Here is a 25,341-nt window from a genome sequence, read left to right as displayed (position 1 = left end):
GACAACATGAACAAATGCTGAGCTGAAAGTTCTCAGCCAAGCCTTTTCACTACAGAATAGGAGTTACAGAGGAGACAGTGTGGGAAGAGATGTAATTAAAACCTCTTACTCTCTCATATTTCCTCTTTAATGGTCCTTTTTGCAGTTATTCCTAATACTAGCAGTCATGCTGTCTTCTTTTGCTTGATAGAACTGTTTCTCCTCCATATTTTCCAGCAACATATGCCAGAATGAGGGCAGGAACTATTGCCTTCACTCAAGTTTCGTTTTCTGAGGCTGGCTGGAAGCCAATATGAATAGGAATTGACGACGTGGCCATATTTGAGACCAAAACATGGCGAAGACAATGTTTTCATTTTCATGGTTTTTGCTTTAAAATGGGATGGGGGAGGTCAAAATTGTATCTGGCAGAGGTGGAAAACTGATCACAACTCCTAATAATTGGGGAGAATAATTTGATTCATGATTTGTTTAGTTCAGCATCCCATTTCCAACACCTTCAGAACCCCGATAGGCTAAATTTAAAGGAATAGTACCTCTAAATCGAGTTGTTATATACAATTTCAGTTTTTCCAGCAATAAACCTACTGTCTAGTCCATTTGAAAACTCTCCATTCTAGTAGCCATGGCCATATCCTTTAGCCTGAATCTGTTGGTGATTGATTTTCATTGGATTAATCCCTCTCAAAGGGAGAACATTTTTCTATGTCCACATAGCTCTGTACAGGGATAGAGTATATTTCACCAGAACATGTTTGACAATCAAACATTATTATTATTGTTGTTGTTGTTGTTGTTGTTGTTGTTGTTATTTTTAAAAGATACATGCTGCCTTTCTGCCTCATGAGAACACTTAACCATGTTCTAAGGCATTGGTCAGATGTGCTTCAATCACCCAGACTCTTCAGCTTGTGCCAAATGGCTGTAAACCTGGCCAATGGGTTGGGCAAAACTGCATATACACAAAGAGGCTCTTAACACAAACTATCCTGCACCCATTGGGGGACTACTAAGACAAAGCTAGAAGGTTAGGGGAAAAGCTAGTTATTCTGTACTACACTGCTAGAAAGGAATTCAGTGAAATACCTTGCCAAACAGGCTGATGAACCATTCAAGTGGTCAGCCATATTAGCTTGAAGTAGGAAAACAAAGTTTGAGTCCTGTGGCTCCTTTAAGAGCAACACAGTTTTATTTCGGGTACAAGCTTTGTGTACATGCACACTTCTTCAGATACATTGAAACAGAAGTGTCAAGGTGTCCAAAGCTGAACCCCATGGATCCTCCAGGGCAAGTGTGTGTGAAAGGAATTCTCTGGCTGTGTCACACCAAGTTGCCTGCAGGTCAGCAGTACAGGTTGCTCCATACAAGCCTAGTTTTCCATACAAGGTTTCCATACAAGCCTAGTTTGGGCAGGTTTCCATACAAGCCTAGTTTTGATCTCTAGGCATTATACTCTACTGAGGTCCCTCCCCACCCAAATTCCCACCCACTTCTGGCTCCACTCTCGAAGTCTTCAGGTATTTCCCAACACAGAGCTGGCAGCCTTGTACACGGGGTGCACATATGATCCATGTATACCATGCACTTGACTTTTCTTTATGTGTGTGGTTTACAATAAGGCAATGAAAACACAATAAACCCCTAAAATACCCCTTAAAACATTAACAAGATGGTGATAAAAAAAACCAATCTCTCCTCCCCCACCATTCAGCACATGGGTCAGTCTAAAGCTCTCTCTCTCTTCTGCATGCCAACCTAACACAGCAAGAACACATCTAAAAGATCCGGTACAACATGTACCTTATCCGATTTTAGCTCACATCAAGCTTTGTTTTTTTAAAGGGAGTCAGAGTCACAATAAAGTGCATGTGTGCATAAGTAATATTGAGTGCAACGGTCATAGAAGGTCACACATGAATATGAGCAGACAGTGTGATGCAGCAAAAGACAAATGCAGTCTTGGGCTGTATCAAGAGAGGTATCACATTAAAATTGCAAGATGTCATAGTCCCATTGTATACTGCATTAGTCAGAATCCACCTGGAGTACTGTGTGCAGTTCTGGTGGCCTCCCTTCAAAATGGATGTGGACAACATTAGAGGAGAGTGATGAGGATGATCTGGGGCCTAAGAACCAAACCCCATGGGGGAAGACTAGTCAACCTGTGGTCCTCCAGATGTTCATGGACTACAATTCCCATGAGCCCTTGTCAGCAAATGCTGGCAGGGGCTCATGGGAATTGCAGTCTGTGAACATCTGGAGGACCACAGGTTGACTACCCCTGGACTAAAGGACTTCAGCCTGGAGAAAATGAGGCTGAGAAGGAACATGATAGCTCACTTATTTAAAAGGTTGTCACTTGGAAGAGGGCAGGGAGCAGTTCCTGTTGGCAGTATAGAATAGGACCTGCAGTGATGGGTTTCAATACATGTATAATGGTACTGACTAGATATCAGAAAAATATTTTTCACACCAGAATAGGCTATCTAAGGAGGTGTTGATCTCCCCCTCACTGGCAGTCTTCAAGCATTAGCTGGACAGTTACTTATGAATGCTTTAGACCAGCAGCCCCAACCTTTTTACGGTGGGGTGGGGAAGAGCCGGTGGCCCGGATGCCACGCATGCACATTTTCGCCACCAGGGGGCGCTAACACGTTTGTGCAGAATTACCGCGCATGTGCTTTTTCGCCAGCAGGGGGCCCTAATGTGCATGTGCGGCAGCTCCGCGCATGCGCGTTCGTGTCCGCCAGCATGCCAGCGGCCGCACCTGCCTCTCCCCCCCCTCTCACAGCCAAGAAGCTATCCGAGCTGTGAGCAAAGCGACTCCCGCTTTAGACTGATTCTATACAATGAAGCAGCTGAAATGTATTTTGATTATAGAATTTTAGATAGAAAACCATTTCCCCCCACCTGTGACAGAAATCATCTTCCAACATCATTCTTCTCTCCTCATTTTATCCTCACAATAATAACCCTGTGGGATAGGTCAGGTTAAAAGAATGTGATGAAGACAAGGTCATCCAACAAGCTTCTTTGGCAGAATGTCAGTTGGAACCCATCCGAGCATTCTAACCCCTACACAATGTTAGAAGCCATTGTACACCGAACATCTTCCAGTTCTGAAATCTCCATGTTAACTAGAATTAAAGGGGGGGGGGTGGCAAACAAACTTCCAAAACTCAAAAGCAATACATCAAAGGAAATCTAGTCCTCTATCATTTAAGTTCAGGGAAAGAGAAAGTCAAATTCAAAGGCTTGTCATGTGACATATTGAGAGTTAAACAGTGAGAAGCATTTTAGAAAATATTTTGAATAATTTTTCATGATCAATGAAGAATTTGCAGCTTTCCTGTGCATAGCTGATTTATAGGGACATTCCATTGTTTATCACAACGTCCATTCAATGTGCAGCACCAGCAGAATGTGCAGATTTAGGTGCAACAGGTCTAAAATACCCTAACTTGACATCTCTAATTGCAGAATATTACTTCTCCATGCTACTGTCTTATTTGATTTGTTTATTATTTTCTATTTTTTCTGATACTGATTCTACACACATCTGTTTTTTACAACAATTATTGTGTCTTTTTGTATCAGTCTGTGTGACTGTCCTTGTATGCACGACTATCCCACAGAGAGGTGTCAGGTTCTAGCCCACCTCTTTCTGAATGCATACAGCTTCCCACTGCATGCTTGCAGTTTGAGAAGAGACATGATTGTCTTTGGATGTATTTACTGCTGTGTTGCCATTTTTTAAAAAAATAATACAACTGACACATTGAGTGTTGCTTAATCCCAGAAGGAGAAAGCATGGGTTCATGGAGAACAAACAGTAACACTGGTACATTGAAATCATATATTAAGATGAGTTGCTGTGATGATCCCCAGGAAAGATGGATTGTAATATAGTTCAAAGTATTACCCCATGGATGGGAGTTGTTAGAAAGAAAACACAGCACTATCCAGAACCATCAGCACTTGCCCTGCATTTGCTGGGTGAAAGTTCCCAGTTCTGTAAGATTATGTTCTATGCCAATAAAATTCTGAGTTCACATGTGGCACCCTCAGCAAATCGCTCATCTTCAAAGCAAATAGCCTCCACTTCACTGCATAGGACAATGTTTGTGCTGCAAACTCCCAACTTTTTGTGATTTGTCTTAGTATACCAATGGCAGCCATTTTATAGTGGTACCTACCCACCTCTTTTCAAAATATGCAAAGTGCCTTCAATTCAACAGGACTGAGGAACCTGTTCTATAATACCATACTTCTTTTGAGAAGATTAAGATTAACAATTTGTACCACCAGTCTATTTGTACCACCAAGAATTTGTACCACCAAGAAAACACCAGTTTTCAGTTTAGCCCCAAATATTGTAACTTCCAGGTAGCAAAAAGATCATGTAGCAATTTCTCCCTGTTCCTAACAACAAAGTTAGCCCTTTAAAAGATAACTCGCTGATACAGTGAAGCAGGACACAATATGCTCTGATGGAGTATATCAAAGCAAGATCTGAATTGAAATTGGACGTTTTAAAAGCCAGAGAAGAGAATGACACCTTTGAGTCTTAGTGCTTGAAAATCACTGGCAACAACTTCAGTAGAGAGATAATCATACTGGCCAGAAAATTTCACAGCCAGTTTCCACTGATTCAAGACATGTTCTGGAGCCCTGCTATGATGTCAATTTGCTTCTGAATGGGTTTGAGGGAAGAGAGATGGTGGTTTCTTTACGGCCACATCTTGAAAGTTATATTGAACATAGCCTGTGCACAAGCAACTGGTTCTGTGAAGCAATAAAACTGACTCCCTCCATACAATTTTCCTGATACTTCTCCTAATCTTGTTTCAGGTAACATATTGAAAGATAATATAGCAGAACAGCAAGCTGCCTTTTGTACTAGGTGACTCTGCCATATTCCAGATGAAATATCAAAGAAATGCATGAAGAATTAGTGATTTCCTCATAAACAATAGGTATTACTATGGCCCCATCACTAAGTTTCAGTAACTATTCTAATGTCTGTAAATTACTAGCAGAAAATCACATATGCTGAATAAAAGGAGCCATTTGTAGCATCAGAATGTTTAAATTCTTTATAACACACACCTTCCTAAAATCAACAATATCCTTAAATTACTCCTGTCATAGCTGCTATTGTTATGTGTAGCAGAAGTACACATCGATGGACATTGTGCCCAACAACACGTGGCAGTCTGCATCAGTCTAGGCTGATGCTGAAGCTAGACCCTGCTTCTATGATCTATGAAGACCAAGCTTGGCCAGACTCCCTCTTCTCTCCATCTTGACCCAAGCCACAGAATCAACATGACAGCTGCAGCCTGAGACATGTCCTGCCTTCCTCACCTTCCCCCCCCCCACCCCATTGTATTGTTGATCAAGTGGCCAGCAAATTCAAGTTTGCCTAGAGGCTTCTAGGTGATCTCTTTTGTCTACACAACTCTGACTCATCCTAAGCCAATCTACCAGGGGAAATCTATCCCCCACCCCAGAGATCTATACAGAAATCCCCTGACATCTATTGAGACATGATCGTTTCCTTTCTTTAAGCCCATCATCACCATTTCCTTATCCAGCCTGGCCATTTCCCCAATGTCTCACTCCTGAAAAATTCCATCATGCTCCCATCCTGCTTTCATCATGTGCCAAGCATGACCCCTCCTCTCAGAAAGGTACATACCCCCCTTGCTTTGCCAAGCTAAAGTGTGCTTCTGATCTGGGTTCCACTCAGATCACCCTTCATGCTGCTGGCTGGTTGTGTCATCTCTCTCTGCTTCTCTGCTCTCCAGGACTGGTAAATGTCTTCCTTGATTCCCTGCAACTCTTTTTCCTCTTGAATTTCCTATCCAATAGTCTGTTAGTGTGCCTGATATATATTTTTCTTTTTATTGTATTCTTATAAATAAAGATTGTTCATTATTGCATTACTATCTGTTGTCTGCCTTGAGTTCTGAAGGGTTCAATTATCTTGTAAAAGATAGGCATTCTATCTGTTCACTAGGTTACCAACCTCTCATAAGCCATTCCCCACTTCACATGTATCCTTGACACATGTCATTTTGGTAACAGAAAAGTTTTTTTTTTTCATAAGCACATTTACAGGAGAAGGATGGTAGTATTCTTTAAAAATTCAGCTTGTGTTAAATGGAATCGTGGTTAGGCTGTTTGGATAAGTGGAGACTGGAACACTCCCATTTTTGGAGGGCCAGTGGTTGGATCCAACCAAACATTCAGTCTTGCACAGTTCCTCTCATTATGGTCCTGTTTCACATGGCAGGTTCCAGGAAAAGCAGTGGCTGGACAGCTACTTATCATGGATGCTTTAGGCTGATCCTGCATCGAGCAGGGGGTTGGATTAGGTGATCTGAATGGCCCTTTCCATCTCTATGCTTCTGTGATACCAAAAAGCCTTTTTAACGATCTTAGAGGACTTCTTCCTTCTGGGTTCATACCCAAAATGTGGTTTAGTCCAAATCAACATCTGAAACTAAATTTAACTATTTTAAAGATGAGTTCTTTAAATGAAAGTGCTTATGTTACACCTAAAATTTTTCTGTCTCCCAAAAATTCTTTAGGGCAAACAGCCACTGCACAAAGGGTGCATTCACTGGATCTACGCCAGGGGAAAGCTTGAATCAAGAGATTATATGGCTGCAGAAGAAAAATGCTTTTACTCCTTTAAAAGCAACATTGACATGCTACCAGCAGTGACTGAGAGGATAACATGCATTAAGAGGTATTTCATGTTTCTTTATCCCAATGTCAACCTCAGGTGTGTCTTGAGAAATATTAATGTAGCATGGTAATTAATATAATTGAGCTCTAGACACAGGGATTAATACATTTATTAAGATTTAAATATAATTCTTAAAAGAAAACTGTAGGTCTAATAAGGCTAGGGAAAAAAATGACACTGTAACTTCTGTCCCATATATACAAGAGATATGCACTGGGGGGGGGGGAATGGTACTTTTCAGATTCAAGTTTTCCTAATTTGGTGCAACTCGAATAAGCTGAATCACTGATTTGGCGTATCAATTTGACTTTGGCCAATTCAGCGAAATACAAACTGATTCGGCTGAATCAGCCACCACACAACTGGTTATGCTGATGATAGAGCCAGCATGACATCATATCTTCTTGGGGGGGGGAGGCTTCAGATCTTCCTCTGGCACTGGCCTCAACCATAGACCTGGCAGAAAATCTCCATTTTGTAGGCCCTGTGGAAAGCCAAAAGTTCTCCCAGGGCCCGTAGCTCTTCCAGAAGCTCATTCCACCAAGTAAGGGCCATATTGATATGATATTCCTAGCAAAAAATAAACACAACAGTAAGCAGTATTCTACACTGGATAAGGCTTCTGAGTTGTCTTTAAGGGAAGTCCTCCACAGAGAGCATTGCAATAATCAAGTGTTGAAACTACAGTACCACATAACCACTGAAGACATGTCAGTAGAGCTAACAAGAAGAAGAAGAAGAAGAAGAAGAAGAAGAAGAAGAAGAAGAAGAAGAAGAAGAAGAAGAAGAAGAAGAAGAAGAAGAAGAAGAAGAAGAAGAGTTGGTTCTTATATGCTGCTTTTCCCTACCCGAAGGAGGCTCAAAGCAGCTTACAGTCACCTCCCCATTCCTCTCCCCACAACAGATACCCTATGGGGTGGGTGAGGCTGAGAGAGCCCTGATATTAATGCTCGGTCAGAACAGTTTTATCAGTGCCGTGGTGAGCCCAAGGTCACGCAGCTGGCTGCATGTGGGGGAGCGCAGAATCGAACCATATTAGAAGTCCGCACTCCTAACCACTACACCAAACTGGCTCTCAAGGAATCTACTGACTAGATGAAGATGAAAATGTGCACTTCTAGCAACTGCTTCAATCAGTTTCTCCCTCAAATAAGCTGGGTCCAGAGGCCCCCTTATGCTTTAACACAGTTGAGCATGTGTGTTTGTGTTTTATTAAATTTAAATTGTTTAAAATCTTGTTTTAATACTTTTATTATTTGCTTCCTTGGGGACCCTAAATTGAATGGAAAGGCAGCTGAAAATATTTTACATACTAAATAATGATAGCTGAATTCCATTGCCCCCATTCAAAATGTTACCTTTGTCAGCCAGCAGCATTGCCATTTTATTTTGATTCTGTTTCATTTTTTTCTTTCTCATCCACTTGACCAAAGCCTCCCCTTTAAGGCAGCATGGCTCTTTATAAAGACTTAGAAATAAATACTGTTTGGTGTCATCATTATATTGATGACAACCAACTGCAGACCTTCAGATTATCTCATTTAGCAACCTGACACAGATGTTAAAGAGTACTGGTGAAGAAAAGAGCCTGGAGGAGCATCATATTTCAGATCCCCAGCTGATTATTCAGCATCTCTGACACTTTTTCTGTGCAGTCTGAGAAAAAAGACAAAAACTAACACAAGGAATTCCAGGCATGCCATTACATGTAATGAGCCACACTTCTCAAAAGCCATAGATAAATCTGGGTGTTTATATATAATGATTAAACATGTATTTTTGTTTATTGTAGTCATTTAGTACAGGGGTAGTCAACCTGTGGTCCCCCAGATGTCCCTGGACTACAATCCCATGAGCCCCTGCCAGTGTTTGCTGGCAGAGGCTCATGGGAATTGCAGTCCATGAACATCTGGAGGACCACAGGTTGACTAACCCTGATTTAGTACATGATTACCAAGCATTTTCTCTGAGGGGCTTAGGGTACCATGCAATTTCTCCTCCCCCTCCACCATTTTATCCTCACAACCACCCTGTGAGATAGATTAGGCTGAGACTGGACAAAGACTAGCAAGTTTCACGTTAAGAGGAGATTTGAACTTGGATTTCTCAGACCCTAGTCCAACACACTAACCACTACACCAAGCAGTGGTCATCTGAATAGTTACCAAATAATAACTATTGTGAAGGTCCTGATTAAAGGAAAGGGATTGGGATATACTGGAAGTTGAGGGGAAGGAATCAAGACTGACCTGAGAAACAAAGCTTCAGTTTTCCTTCATTGAAGCAACTTCCCTGCAGCTTTGGAGCTGTCCTTTTCTAGTCAAAGTTACCTGTTTCTTATTCTGTTAGGTCTGCCCGGTACTCTGCAGCCTGCTGCGTGAGCAACTTGCTACCTGCTCTCAAGTGCATAGCAAAGTGCTCTTGCCCCTTGTCATTGGCCTTTCCTTTGCTGTCTCCGAGTCTCACTGCTGACTTGCTGCACATTCCAGTGAAACAAGATAGGGAGGGAAGAAATGATCTCTTAGTCCTACGAGAGAAGGGAAGCATATGTCTAGACAAAATGGATTAAATTAAATATATAAGAAAATGCTCTTGGAGTCGTTGGGGATTGTAGAGGACAACTGGCAGCTTTACACTACTGTTTTTTAAAAAAGTAAAAAAAAATTCTGCTTAGATTAGAACCTATGCAAACTAAGCAGTGCTTAGGATGGCTCTGTAAGCATCCCATCCTCTTTCCCGATGAGTGAGGAAGCATCCCTGCAATAAAATTAAAACAGAAACTGTATGGCATGTTAAACAAGAAGAGAAGAGCTGGTCTTTTATGCCCTGCTTTTCACTACCCAAAAGAGTCTCAAATTGGCTTACTAACACCTTTGCCTTTCTCTACCCACAACAGACAGCCTGTGAGGTAGGTGAGGCTAAGAGAGCTCTGACAGTACTGCTCTGTGAGAACAGCTCTAATTGGACTGTGACTAGCCCAAGATCACCCAAGCTGGCTGGATGTGGAGGAGCGGGGAATCAAACCCAGCTCTTCAGTTTAGAGGCCACCTTTCTTAAATCACTGCACCACAATGGCTAATAATAATATTTGTTCCAGTATAAGTTTTCAGGAGTCTGTTCTCATTTAATTGGGTGTTTGAACTGAGCTCTAATTCTCACATGCTGATTCTGGAACATATGGATGTCAGTATCCTGCCACTGGATTCCCATTTTATTTTGTTGCTGCAGATCAACATGGGTACTGATGTGGAATTATATTTTTAAAAAAAAGAACATTTCACAAAACTGTTCCGGTTCTGGAAAGTGCATGGGCAGTTATGACCAGGAAGCATGGCAAGACTCAATAGATAAATATGAATTCCATGGACAGCTCTACAATACAGAAAAGGTATAGCTCATATATTCTTTCATCAAATTGCAGCCAACTTATAAACCGTTTATGCACTGGGAACTTCACTGCCCCAGCTCTCACACAGGAGCACAAATCGGGGATGGATGAGGTGCACTAGGCCAAATGTTCCCCAGTGTGGGTGCAGGAAAAGGTGGGGCAACCTGCCATGACTAAAACTCCAGCCTGCAGAACGGCATGAAACCTCCAGTGCATAAACGGTCATAGTGAAGCTGTAGGGTTATTGAGGCAAGAGATGGCCAGAGGTGGTTAGTAGTTGCCTGCATAGCAACCCTCAACTTCCTTAGTGGTCTCCCATCCAAATACTAGCCAGGATCAACCCTGCTCAGCTTCTAAGATCTGATAAGATTTGATTCCCCACTCCAGCCAGCTGGGTGATCTTGGGCTAGTCACAGTCCTATTAGAGCTGTTCTCACAGAGCAGTACTGTCAGAGCTCTCCTAGCGTCACCTACCCCACAGGCTGTCTGTTGTGGGGAGAGGAAGGCAAAGGTGTTAGCAGTGGAATAGGCTGCCTAAGGAGGTGGTGAGCTCCCCCTCACTGGCAGTCTTCAAGAAAAGGTTTGAAACACACTTTTCTTGGATGCTTTAGGATGCTTTGGGCTGATCCTGCATTGAGCAGGTGGTTGGACTAGATGGCCTGTATGGCCCCTTCCAACTCTATGATTCTATGATTCTATAAGGTCATGCTAGCCTGGCCTATCCAGATCAGGGCCTACCTGCAGTCATATAAAATTATAATCCCCCTACTTAAAAACCAAAATCACATGCCCCATATTTTCAGCCTCCACATTGTTTCCACATCTATGTATAATTAATTAGCAGGCAAATTTGCATTTATTATCTTTAATACCACATTGATTACCTTTAATACCAATAATGCTATTCAAAGCATAACATAATTCCAGTGATCATTGTCAAATATAGAGCAAATAGATTGCTTTTCTTATGGGAAAGATCAGCCGCCTTGACCAAGAAAGAAATAGGTAAACAAATCTGTGCACAGGCAGCAAAGAAGAGACAATTTGCCCTGCCACATCCAGTAGATTTCCAAATCTTTTTTTCCTTTTACTCTTTCCAAATAGGTTTTCACTAAACATTAGAATTAGGTTCCTGATGTGTATTGGTAGTTGTTAATAAAAGGCAAGCTTTCCCTTGGGTTTGTCAGCTCAGTGTTTCAAAGCTCATTTTTACAAGCAGGCCAGTTTTGTGTTTAAATGGTAGATGCTAAGGCAGGCACTATAGTCAAATGAATAAAAGGGATGGCTTCTTTGTTTTGCTCTTTGAATGTTAAAATGTTTTGCAGTGAGCTTCAGAGCTTCAGTGAGCTTTGTTTCCTATTCCCCCCTCTCGAAAATTTAACAATAAAGCACCACAAATTAAGCTGCAATCCACTTGAATTTTTATTTGTCTCTTGGGACCATGATGTGTCTGGCAGTGAATTATTTAACATACTGCTGTGATCCCAAAGGGTCAATCATGAGCAGTTTTCAGTGGCACCTCCCACATCTTGCTGTTTTTGGCCATAAACAGAGAACTGTAAAAGACTTTTCATGGCTGGCATCAAATACCACAATGGCTGTTGTGGATATTCCAGGCTGTGTGGCAGTGGTTTGGTAGTTTTAGTCCCTGACTTTTCACCAGATCTTTCTGGAAGACTTTGAAGCTCTTTTTCAACATTGGCTTATTATCAGCTACTTTCAATAGAACAATGACTACTATGAACAGATAGATGGAGTTGCCATGGAAGCCCCCTCAGCCTGGTTATAGTAAATTTTTACATGGAATATTTTGAAAAACAAGTTCTGGAATCAGTACCCATGGACAGTTTGGTTCTAATTTATGCATGATACAGTTACCATTTAGAGCCTACATAAAGAAGAGTTAGTGAAATGTCTAGAACATCTCAACAAGGTCTACCCAAACATACAGATCAGTGTGGAAGAAGAAATTGAGGGGAACTTCCATTTTTTTGATATCATTGTCATACGCACAGCAAATCTCCAATTACGTCAAAATGTCTACAGAAAACTGACCCACACAGTCTGGTATCTATATAAAAACTCCAACCACCACCCAGGACAAAAAAGGGGCATCATCAAAACATTAGTAGATCATGCAAAACGGAGCTGCAAAACTCAGTTTATCGACAATTAACTTAATCATCCAAACTAGGCTCCAAAAACGAATGGCTGCTCCAAAAACAAAATCAGATGTGCCATAAAACCAGGGGGGAAAATACATAACAGCCCCCTACAGGGGAAGTATTTCTGCCATATATAAAGGGTATCAATGACTAGATGTGGGAAATGATGAAAAAACATAACCTTCAAATAGTCTTCAGACCCTCCAAGAAAATACAACAAATGTTGCAATCAGCAAAAGAGAAACCTCCTCACCTCCATAGGAGTCTACCACATACCATGCAACTGTGGACAAGTATACAATGGGACTACAAAATGCAGCATTCAGACAAGGAAACAAGAGCATGAAAGGCACTGCAAATTAAAACAGCCTGAAAAGCTGAGCATGCTGTAAACCCATCCAGACATAGAATCCTTTTTGAAAACAAAGAAATAACGAACTACACCAACAGTTACTATGTTAGATTGCACAGGGAAGCCATTGAAATTCACAAACGCCAATATAGTTTCAACAAAAAAGAAGAGAGTCAGAGATCAGCAAAACCTGGCTACCAGCTCTAAAAATTTTTAAAAATGGGACTCTAAAAACTTCTCACAATGGTTCATTAGATAAGATAGGCAAGACTAAAGGATTTTCTAATGAATTCACCCAGGCACAGGAAAAGGACTTCCTAGTTCCAGTCCATCCCCTGGGAAAATCCCAGAATGTAAATACAATACCCAACAACTATTCCCATTTTAACTTGTCCTAACTATGAAGATGCTATCCACAGGTACTGGTGAAGCATCAGGGATAAAAGTACCAAACCACTGCCACACTATCTGGAATACCCACAACAGTGAATAGACAAAGAACACCGATATACAAACAGACTACACAGTTGGATTTAGACACAACAGAGATTACACAGATCCATTTCACTCAAGCAGATGAGAGCTTATCATTTACTGGCAGCAAAAGAAAGGCAGGGACAATTGACAAGATATGTGCCAATAGGGTCTGTCGCCTTCTAAGGTTTGAGAATTAAAAGTCAAATCAAAGAACTTAAGGACACCGATGATCCTTTGTTGATAGAAAGGAAGAGAAGGAGGCAGCAGTAAGGGAGAAGGAGGCAGCAGTATCTCCTAAGATTTCCACATCTACAATTTTTTTTGTATTCTATAATTACAAAATGAGGAGCAGAAAGTAGTTGAAAAGATCAAGAAACAAAAAGCATCCCTTCTATTCAAAGGGGTTTTGTTCCCATTACTATTATCTCATTCCTTTTTCAAAAACTATGTTTGATACTGAAGCTCTGTAGGAAATAATTGATGGATCTTCAAACAATTCCTGGAAATTGTAGGGGTGGTGGTGGGCAGGGGGTGCTAAGACTTCATTCACCACTAATTACAGATGTCTGTTATGGCTCAAAGAAAACTTGTGTCCTCTCTGACACTGCATGTACCACCTTTTATTCCATCTGAATACAACTGAGACTCTTTCTGCTTATTCTGTATATGGCTTCTGCAGTAAAGCAAACCACCCAGGATGGTTCCTTTTACTCTTACGAGTGAATGACTCAGCTTGATTGAAATTTAAACTTACAACAAGGTAATTCCCATTCCAGTTCCAGCTTGCCTGAAAAGGGAATAATTATTGTTTGGATGCAAACAAAGTACGCTGAAAGAAAATACAAGTCTGTTGCACTTTAAAGACTAATTTATTTTTCTTGTGGAGTTAAGAAAGTACTGAGTTGGGCTAAAGTTGTTGCCTGGGCTGTATGAAAACTGCTTTCAGAACACCTTCAAGTTAGTTGTAACCCAGGGACAAATAGAAGAATTTAATCCTGCATGTCCCAGCATGTGGGGAAATTATGCAGTGAGACGGTAGTTTTATTTAGCGGCTAACAGCATCACAGAGGCAGAAAGGAAAAGTGCTGAGTTACTTAGTGTCTGTGGAGCAGATACCTCCAATTTAGCTCAGGTTCTTCTAACACTGGCTAAGCTTGCTGATATGTTTTATGGGGACATTTTGAGTATTTGGGTGAACAATTTCTGAGCTTTCTGAGATAGCATAACACAAAGCTTTATAATCTCAAACAGAATCCAACAAACTCACTGTTTCCTCACCCACAAAAATCTCACATTTCAGGTGAAGCTCCAAATATGCTCCCTGTTTGCCCTGTGGTTTGCAAATGCTGGTAAAACCAGATGCCTCCGCATCCACTGGGAGGGAATTTGCAGTTACCTAAAGTGGAAGCTCAAAAGAGTCAATTTGGCTTCCTCCTCTGTTTCCCATCTCAAAGGATGATGTTTTAACTCCAACCAATGGTCTGGCTCTCCTCTTGCCTTCTCCCTCCTCTCCTTCTTTCCACAGCATTTTTTTTTATTTTGCATGTGATCATGTTACAATGCTATTCCACAATAGCATAAGAACCACACATTCACTCCTGTCTCCCTGTCTTCCCATCCAGCACCTAACATTTGTGTAATAGAGACTGATGTGCTTTGTGTTCCTGCATGCTTAGTGACTGAGTGCACAACAATACAGGACCCCCCTTGAGTCATTGAGGGCCATGGGAATTGAGGGATGGGGGGTGCTTTTTATTTTTCTTTATTTTGACTGCATTACAGAGCAAGCTTGTTATAGCAGCCACAGTTACTTTTCTCCCCCACTCATCACTGTCCTTGCCTGATCCCCAGGCACCTGATTGCCTTTTCCCCTGGTGGCAGCAGCAGTGGCAGCAGCTAGGAGATGTAAGACCCAGCTGGAGGTGTAAAAAGTGGGAGGGGTGATTTTCCTGTTTTGATCATATTAGAATGTGATTGCATTATTGTGCGTGCTCAGTTTTTTAAAAAAGGGAGAGGAGGCAGGGTGGGAGGCAGGAATGCCCACTCTCCCTGTGGAAGTGCAAAATGCAAGCCGTGATTAACCTCTGGCTGGTGCCAGAGAAAACCAGAAATGCAGAATGCCAGGGGTCTGCATTCAGACTTCAATGTGGTGAGAATGTGCTGGCAAATTACAACAGCAGAAATGGTCAAAGTGTTTCTACCTATCTTGCTGAATTTCCAAATCTAGAGGAGATGTTGCATGGTGGTTTGGTCTGTGATGTGCATGATGAAGCCTTGCAGATGTCTTTGTAAAGAAACAGCTTACATTTCACAATGCACAAGAGATAATATTGGCCTCTGAAGTAGCAGCAGTAAGCACAAAGGAAGTGTTGCTGTCAGGGAGTCCATTTTGCACTCAAATCCATTTGACTTGACTGTCAGGCCTCAGATCCAGCTCCACTATGACTGATTATGCACAGCGGTGACTGAACCAGACTGCTGGCAGTTTCTAGCAGTGGGCAGTATCCCCTGCCACTTCCCATGTTCTAACGGTAGACAGCACATACTATTTGCCCCACAGTTCTGTCTGTGCACACACAACTCCAGGGCAGAAAGGATCTGCCATTCCTCACTGCACTCAGTGAAAGTGCTGGGGGAGTGGAGGGGCAGGGGGTTCACCACATTAGGGTGGGATAGTGGCACACAGCTATCCCACCATGGGGGGGGGGAGATGACACCTCTTTTGGTTCCGTGGTACTGTGAAAAGCTGTGAATTGAAATGGGGCATTTCATGTTCCTGCTGGGACACCATAGGTGAGAAGAGGAGCTGGGCCTTCCCTGTATGCACAGGCCTGGTCTTGCATAGGTGCTAATTGTGCCCATGGGACATCAGAGGCCCATCAGAGGCTAGGGCCAGGAGGGAGCTGGTCTGACAGCAACGTCATGCATCAGTGAGATTTTGCCCCACTGCCATGCTAGCACCGTCCCAGGTTATTCCTCCCATGCATAATTGGCCTATATGCTCGAGTGTATATGTGGGAGTTAACAAACATTTCATGATCATGGCTTTTATCCATTTCATTGATCCAGTTCAGGATCAGAGTTTTTTGATACTGTTTAATTTGTATTCTGAATATTTAGAACTTATTCCTTTTTACACTGATGATATCCTGTGTTTTTATTATTAAATATATCATGCCAATATTTTGCAATACATGGATTGACAGAAGCTGTTATCTCTGATAATGGTGCCCAGTTTACATCAGAAAAATTCCACACATTGCTTGCTCCTTTCACACATTACTTCAGCTCCTCTTCATCCATCAACCAACTGGCAGGCTGAAAGAATGGTGAGGACAACAAAAGATGCATTAAAAAGGATTGTTGAGGGTGACTCGGAACATTGCCTAGCAAGTTTTATTTTGATGCAATATATCACACCATGTAGTACCATAGCCAAGAGTGCTGCTGAATTGTTAATTAACAAGTAGCTGATAAGACTTTCTGGATTGTATGCAGCCTGATTTAACTGACGATTGACCAAATGATGGGGGTGGAGTTTGGACATTTGCCCTGATGAGCTTGTATATCTCAGAAATTATAGTTCTGGTTCAGCATGGATTCTTGCTGTGATGCAAGCTATAGGGCCATTATTCTATCAGACAAAAACAATAGGTGGTCCTGTGCTGTGACAACATGTGGGCCATCTGTCCCCTCTGCAAGTGTTGGTATTGCAGGTGCCAGAGATACCCCAGTAGCAGAGATAGTTAACTTCTGCTCAGGAACCTATACAAAGATATGTTGTTATAGAGCCTGAACTTTAAAATGAGTGAGAAGTGACAAAATCATCAGAATCCACATCAAAGGTTATGTCAGTCTCAGTGCAGAACCATAATCATCCAGTGCATGATACAATTTGATCAAAAGACATACAAGACTATGTCAGTGAGGGGGAAGAGGGAAGTATATTGACCTTCATGCTAGTGTTGGTGCTCAATCCTTAATTAAGCTCATTTATGTTCCATACCACATCCTCAAGGCTTTTGTCTTTCCAAAAGCTGCAGCTGATTTAAAGGATGTTGTTACCTTTGGAACTTCAATCAAGGTGTCATTTTTATTTCCTTGGCAGTTTCCTTTCAGAGAATTTAACATTTTATCTCTGACACCTTGGTCATATGAGGGAAGAAAGGCAGAGTAAAAATCTTGTTAATAATAATAGTTATTATTATATCACAGTGGGTATTTTTCAAAATAGAATAGAAATGTTTCCCTATTTGCCCTTGTGGTGCCTGGCACCTAACTATTTGAAGTATTTTTTCCCTCCTGTTCTGGTCTGCAAGTGAAAATTTTAATTGACAGCAGAACAGGGAGGCTTTCTCTGATCTGTCTGAAAGTAGGGACATGAGATGTATGATCTCTGTGAATTTCATTCTCATTGGGTAATAAAAAGATGTACAGCCAATGAAATACAATAAAAACTGTGAACATATGTCATAATTGAAACCAAATCAAATTTCTGTGAAATGAGGTAATACAACAAAGTAGTACATCAACTGAAATGTAGATATGTAATCCTCAATGTCCAGATTTTTAACAGTTTAACAATTTTAAGTCATATGAGCTCTGACTTTGGTTCTCAAGGTGAATTTAGTGGTTGTTTTCTGTGCATCTAGATGTCAGTGAGCACCCAGATTCTAGATTTGGTAATGAGGAAATGTTCAGGAGTGACATCAAAGTTCATGGACCAAATTCTTTTTCTTTTGGTTCAGTAGAGAGAAACTTGGCATACAGAACTGTTTCGTAATCAGAAGGCCCAGCTTGTAATTGGCGGTATCTTGAAATATTGCCAATGCTGCTATGTCAGGCTGACCTGTTCTCAAGATCAGAATGAGCTGTAATTGTTTATATTAACCATTAGGGACTGGCCAGGAGGGGGAAGGAATGACAGTTGCCTTTTGTGACCTTTTTGGGAAGCTGACATGGATACAATAGGGTGGTCCTGTGGGATGTGCAAGTGGGTGGAGACCCCAGGTTATTGGTTTGACCTGAAAGGGCATAATCTTTCCCCACCTCCAATGGAAAGTTATAAGGACTCTTGTAACTGTATTATTCTTTGCACAGATTTGGGAATTCCTATCTGTGTCTATATCTCTTCTGCAGTAAAAATATAAAAAAAGGTTTTTCTCTCCTTGTGATTCATTGGGAATAGGCAAAAGGAACCCTAATTTGGCTATCTGGCCATCACCTTGTATGTACGAATAATCAGGAAGGCACCCACAAATTTGAAGCCACCAATAATAAAACCATTTGCAGCAGACAAGCTTTCTTTGAGGTGACTGATAGTACCATGGATAGTTTTGATGGGTAGTATTTCCAAATTTTTACCACACCTACATATCATGAGGCTTTTCTTCTCCCAGGCTGCAGACATAGAATTTATTGCATCCTTCATTACTTGGCTAACATTACCTGAGTTTTCAAAAAGCGCATTGAATTTCTTTGTCTGCAAAATGTATCCAATTATGGCCAAACATGTATCACAAGAAGACAGGAACAATCAAGTCCCAACCACTAAATAAGTTATGTTTAGTGTTTAGAAGAGAGGGGATCAAGTAAAAGAGAAGAAAATTATGGAAGGGGACTAAAATCACCAACTCAACAAGATGGAAGGATTGCACAAATCTGCATAGGCAGAAGCACCTGCAGCTAGCAGACAGGTATGGATGAACTGTGAAGGAAGAACCTGAAGAAGAGCAAATGTGTGATTAGGGCAAGACAGACCTGCAATACAGGCACGTCAAAGAAAGGCAGCACAAGGAATCCAAGTGTCTAAAGGGAAGCAATTGTGGGAAACAATTGTCAGGTGTCCTGGTCCTGCAGAAGTTGCTAAAATCTATATAATCAGATACAAAATGAGTTGCATCTGAAAGCATTGTGGCATCCCAGCTTAGGTCTTTTGAATTTGTGAAGAATTAGGAATGATGACTGATAGCACACAGACCTATGGGTACAGACAGGGAAGGCAACAGGGTCAAACCACCCAAGACTGTGGGTTTTCAATGCTGAAGGCATTCGTTCATATTGACTAGGATTAGTGGATAAACAAAATAATGCTTGTCCTTTGTCCTTCAGGGCAGTGGTTTAAGATTCAAACAGGATGTCTTTGGGCCTGTCTAAGGAATCAGCTTGCATGGTTATTAACTATGTCAATATTCCATATTATGTTATCTGTTGACAGCATTTGGGGAGGCAGGAAAGCTAAAAGCTGTTTTACACAGATATTACACATATTCTTAGTTTTAGCCTAATTCACAGCACCATCAGTTTTTCCGGATTACATTTCAGTGGGCTTTGCCCTCAGTTAGGCCTTTGTTTGCTGAAAAAAACCATTTCAGCATTTCGACCAACCCTCTGGACCTGAAATAAAAAAGAAAAAAAGAGCTGAAGATCATCAACATATTTGACAACACAGTATGCCAGACCTCCATATGAATGCTCCCAATGGTTTAATGCAGGTTTTAGATAGGATAGAACCTACTCTGTAGACCAATAGCTAATGGGCTGGACAGGTCATCTAGTACCACCTTCTGCAACTTACCTTTTCAAAAGGATGGAAACCTAAGACTATTGGATTTGGTTAATAGTATAGAAGGATACCTATGAAAACCTACAACAAGATCCAGGAGAATCAAGGAAGACACATTTCCCCTGTCAACTGATCGTCAGCCTGGGTGGCCAGAGTTTTGAGCACTTGGGTTTATTTTCTATCCACATGGCGGCATTCATTATATTGGTGCATGTGGATAGAATTACAAACCTCCTATCAATGTTGGATAAGTATGTGTGTTACAGTTTAGAAGACTCAAGGTATGCAGCATCAACAGAAAACAGCAGCAAAGTCCTCTCTGCCTTTCCCTTTCTCCAGCAGCCACTTGTGAGTGTCTAAAAGGTGCTACTGACGCTTAAGGGACTCAAATGGTTTCTTTGGGGGAAAGAGTAGATATACAGCATTCAGGCCACAGTTAATATGAACAGCCTTGACTTTGGAAACCAGGCAGGCAAAATGTCTGGGGTTGAAACACTAAAAAGACACTAGACTAGCTTCCCTACACTTCATTAGTAATTTTGTTTTCATTGTATGGATAGCAGACAGGGGAACTCTGTCCTCAAAGGTAGAGTGAATAATGCAAGAATGTGCACTCTTAAAATGTTTCATACAGTTTGGAACTATCTTTCTTTAGCATTTGAGGGAGCTACTTGCCAACTGTGGTCATACTATGATTCAAATATAGGAGTGTTTAGAATACTAAGAGGAATCCTTGCAAATAATGATTTATTGAGAAGCTTGCTCTTCATTTAGTTACTTCCTGTACTCCTTTTTTTGTAGTAACCTGAGAATTGGACTTTTTCTGAATTAACAAAAGCTGAGCAAATGAGAAACTTCTAAAATAACTTATTTGACTGCAACTGTAATTTATCAATCCTCCAAATTATGCCCTTCTAAGATCATTAACTTCAGTAGATAGAAGACTGAGATTTTGTTTAGGATTGAAACATAAGTAATCACCATGAGAGGTGGAGAAGAGTTTGCTCAGTTGTATTTTAAGAGCATAATTGGAATTTAACCAAGTAAGAGTAACTCTTTATGGGTGATTGCTTCTTTTCTCTCCTGAGGACTGGGCAAAGAATAAACTACAATAGATCAATACAATATACAGTTGCCACTGAGCTCAATGCACAGAAAGTAAGCCTAAGTTATTTGCTTCCTATAGAAGTTAAGCCCACTCTTCTTTTCCTATTTTCAGTAACTTCAGTGAGAACCATTCATTTGCTACTCCCTCACCTATATGCAGCCCGTGTAGACTAGCTGTACTTGATATAGAAATGCTAGTAAGATCCAATGCTGTCTGCAAGCTGCTCCATCAGTCTTGGCTGATGTGGTGAAGGGGGGAAAGTGAATGGACTATGGAAGGCCAAGCATAGGATTTACAGTTGTACTTTGTGGCTAAGACAGCATTGGGTCACCATGAATCATAAACAGTTTTTTATACCTCATAAAATTTAACAGACCCAAGGAATATGATGGCAGAGGCCATAAATGTAAAAATTAACTACAGGAGTGTTCTACAGTTAAATAGAGATCAGGAAACTAGCTCAAGAGCTGGAATCAAGCCGAGCACTGTCGAGGAAATGTGAATAATTAGCAAATTGCAGCATTAACCAATATTCTTGATCATATCAGTACTTTAATCAAACACTGGTTTGCTTGTTTGGTTGACATCATTGAACCATTTTCAGGTTGAGTGGCTGAATTAAATATCATGATAGAAAAAAAGTAATGTTTCTTGGCTTTAATTTAAGATGTGCAGAGCATTTTCTATTCTTCTGCCAGTCAAGCATGTAATCCAAGAGAAATTCACATCTGAAGGCAAGACTTAGAATAAGGGAACTGGATTCCAAATTAAGAAAGGCCACCATATACATTTAGCTGACTGGACGCATCTCACAGAATCACAGAATCATAGAGTTGGAAGGTGCCATACAGGCCATCTAGTCCAGCCCCCTGCTCAACCCAGGATCAGCCCAAAGGATCCTAAAGCATCTCTCTTGAATGGCATGAGAAGGCACCAGAAATCTGGGTCCTGGCCCTTCACTTTCTTAGAAGGCTATTTATGGGCATGCCTAAATGTCATAATCCCTGAGAAAAATACTTTGGGAAAGATTTTCCTTGAAAATGTCTTCTGTGAGCCAGACTACTGGCCAATTAAAGTTAGTACTGCCTATTCTGACTTCTAGTGGTTCTCCAGGGTCTCAAACAAAGCTCTTTTACATCACATTTTTACTTGAATCTTTTAACTGGGGATTCCAGGGATTGAACCTAAGATCGTCTGTATGTTAAATAAATGCTCTAACACTGAATCAGAGCCTCCTTCCCTTTTTTGGAGATAGGCTTATAGCATCTTTGTTTCTGGGCCATGTGAAAAATGTTGGAGTATACAATATCTGTAGTGTGCATACATCAAAAGTATAGGAAGAATATCCTAAAGGGAGCCTTGAAGGAGGTGTGTATTTAGCATAGTTAGACTAGGAACCTTTTGATATTTTTCCAAATGGCTTCCGCCTATGTCTTGATTGGTTCAGTTGGAGACTTCCTGCTCCTTGGAACATACTTCCTCCCTGTTTGCTTCTATAACCAACAGACAGAATGAATACAGAACAGTTACACCATTGGACAGGACTCATTCTCTCTTTCTAAGCAAAGTTGTTCATCTTTTTAGCACCTTAGTGCTCTGCCCCTCTTTGCATATTCAAACATTGCCAACAAGAGCACATATAGCATAATAGGTAAACTGTCTGTGAAGTTATATGTAATTTATCTACAAGGAGCAGACATGGATTGTGGCCACAGCTCTGGGGAAGAAGGGGGTAGATTCCTAAATAGTGCCCTGCTCAAACACCAGTAAATATATATGACAGTTACTGATACTGGACCTGTCTTGCTTTCCTGTCTGGTCTGGAGGAGCAATTTTGATAGAAGGAGTAGCACTGAAGGATTCCTTCCCATTGCTGAATGCCCTGGGGAAGTGTTCATAATCTGCTGCCCCCTTGCAAAACTGAAATCGAAATGCACTCCCCAAAATGTAAATAACTAGCCAAAGGAGTGAAAGACTCCACTGAAGCAGCTGAATTTGCTGCATGTTTTACAATACCCAGGGAGCAAGAAGCAAGTTAATAAATCTGGGAACTGGTGGCCACAGCAACAAATTGTGTTTTCTCCTCTGGATGGCTTTCTTCCTCCCACCAATCAGCAGCAATTACCAGAACCTTGGGGTAATATAGCACAGTTTATGTGGCTTCCGCAGCTCATTCTTTGCACTGGACTAATTTATTCAGCATCTGCAAGGTGCTGATGCATTATTGTGCTTTACATGGGGGGTTCATTTTGACCGTGAGGGGGGAAAACACACACAATAACAAAAGACCAGAAAGTCTTTTGCCTGCTTCTGTTTCCAACAGCTGTTAAAAGGAGCACAGCTTTGAGCTTGCTAAACAAGCAAACATGGAAGCTTTCTCGGGCACTTTGGAAAATGAGAAAGGAAACAGAAATAATAACATTGGTAAACAAGGCAAATGGAACAGAATTTAACCACCATGACTTGAAAGGCTAGATCTGGACACTGGAGTTTGTTCTATGTTCACAGAAATTCAGACAGCCACAGAGCTGAATATTCTGTGAGTCCTCCGAAGGAAAATAAATCTGAGACATTATTGTTATTTCTATGTGGAATGTCCAGCTAATTGCGTTTAGCTTTAAAAAATTGGAAACATACAAGATGGAAAGGATTTTTTTAATGACTTCTTGACTTCCCTCAGTCTAGAGCAAAGTAATACTGAGTGTTTCATTATATTAGAAGCATGACCCAATGTGCTTTTTAAAATCTTTTGACTTAAATCTGTTTATCCATTTAATCCGCTGGGCTGCTTCTTATAGGAGTAAATGGACATTAATAAAATTTGGGGCCAATGTAAGTTTCTTGACAGCATTCACAATGCTCTTATTACTTGGTTTAGGCTCACTTACCATGAGAATGGCTCCATCTAGCCTTCTTAGGGATTCAGAGGACCAAATTTACAATGAGTAGCAATAGTAAACAGAAGAAGCAGTCTGTCCTTTCTTAAATTCAGTTCACATAGTGGTGTATCTAGGGTATGGCAACTATGACATATGCCATGGGCACCACTTTATGGGGGACGCCATCAGGAAGGGGATGCACCAGCCAAGCGTGACTCAGCAATGGCCCTGCACTAGTCCTGGGACATCCCTCCATCCCCATGGCTGGGTGAGGTAAGTGCCTGGCTCCACCTTTGCTACACTCTTCTCATGTTCAATGGCTGGGGTACAGGTAGCGCTCCCATGGCTCTTCTCCTTGGAACCAGGATAAGCTTTCCTGGAAGCTTCAAAAGCCAGGTGACTCCACCCCATCCTATATCCACCTTACATGGTGGATGTGGCACACAGTCAATCAGTGGACCTATTTACTTATTTAATTTGTGCATTTTTAGGCTGCTCCTCTCCAACAATGAGGCAACTAACATCATTAAAACCATATACAAATTTTAATAAAATGATTTAAAACTATATGCAAGTTATCTAAAAACCTCCTAATAAGTCAAGCCCAATTGTTGGTGTCATTGAGTGCAGGTGTTGACCACAACCATACACCTGGTGGAACAGCACCATTTTACAAGCTCTTCAGAACTTTGGCAGCTCCAAAAGGGTCTGGATCTTTGGTGGCAGCTCATTCCATCAGGCTGGAGTCAGGGCTGAAAAAGCTCTGGCTCTGGTCAAGGCCAGCCACACTTCTTTGGGGCTGGGGACCACTAGCAAGTTTGCATTCGCTGAGTGAAGAGGACATACTTGGAGATGCAGTCCCTCAGATCATCAGGCCTCTGATCCAGAACTGAACTGGTCTGGCACCAGAGTAGGTAGCAGGAACCATGTGCCAGTCTGCCATTGGTCAGCCCCACTTGCCCAGTGTCAGTGTCAGCACTGTGCACCTCCTTCAGCAGCTCAACTGAAACACTACCACTGGAGCTGAAGCCACTATCCTGCAATGTCCAAGAGGAAGCAGAGCAACTGCTGGCATATGAAATGAGTGCTGCCCTGATGTTCACCCACCCCCTACTTCACCATGGAGATATCTGCTCCTGCCTTGCAAAGGCTGCTGCCCAATTTCCCCATTCCTGTTAGTCCAGTCACTCTCTTGCACTGGGCTGGGCCAGGTTGGGTTGGAGAGGTGGTTCTGGGTCTCAGTGACATGGCCCCATCTACAGTGCCTATGTGCATCACAAAAAATAGAGTACGGGGTGTTAAAACTAGCCAAAAATAGAATAGTGTTAAAAAATTACCCACTCCAGATGACAAATAGGCTAGGTATACCACCGAGTATAACTGACTATGCCCTTGTGGTTAGATTTGTTAGTAGTTAGATTGCCACAAAATGTTTAATAGTGGGCTGTCCTTGAAGACAACTTGGAAACTGGTTCAAAATAGGGCCGATTAACTTCTTTCAAATGCTAACCAATGGGAACAAATCCTCTCTATATTAAAACAGTCACATGGCTAATTTTAAAAGAAACACATGTGTTACAAGATCTATTTGTTTTGATGTGCAATCTGTATTCAAGACAACAGGCTACTGTTAGGATAGAATGTGGAAAA

This window comes from Paroedura picta, chromosome 4 (genome assembly GCF_049243985.1).
Source record: "Paroedura picta isolate Pp20150507F chromosome 4, Ppicta_v3.0, whole genome shotgun sequence".
Classification (NCBI taxonomy): Eukaryota; Metazoa; Chordata; class Lepidosauria; order Squamata; family Gekkonidae; genus Paroedura; species Paroedura picta.
Note: the sequence above shows the minus strand (reverse complement) of the source record.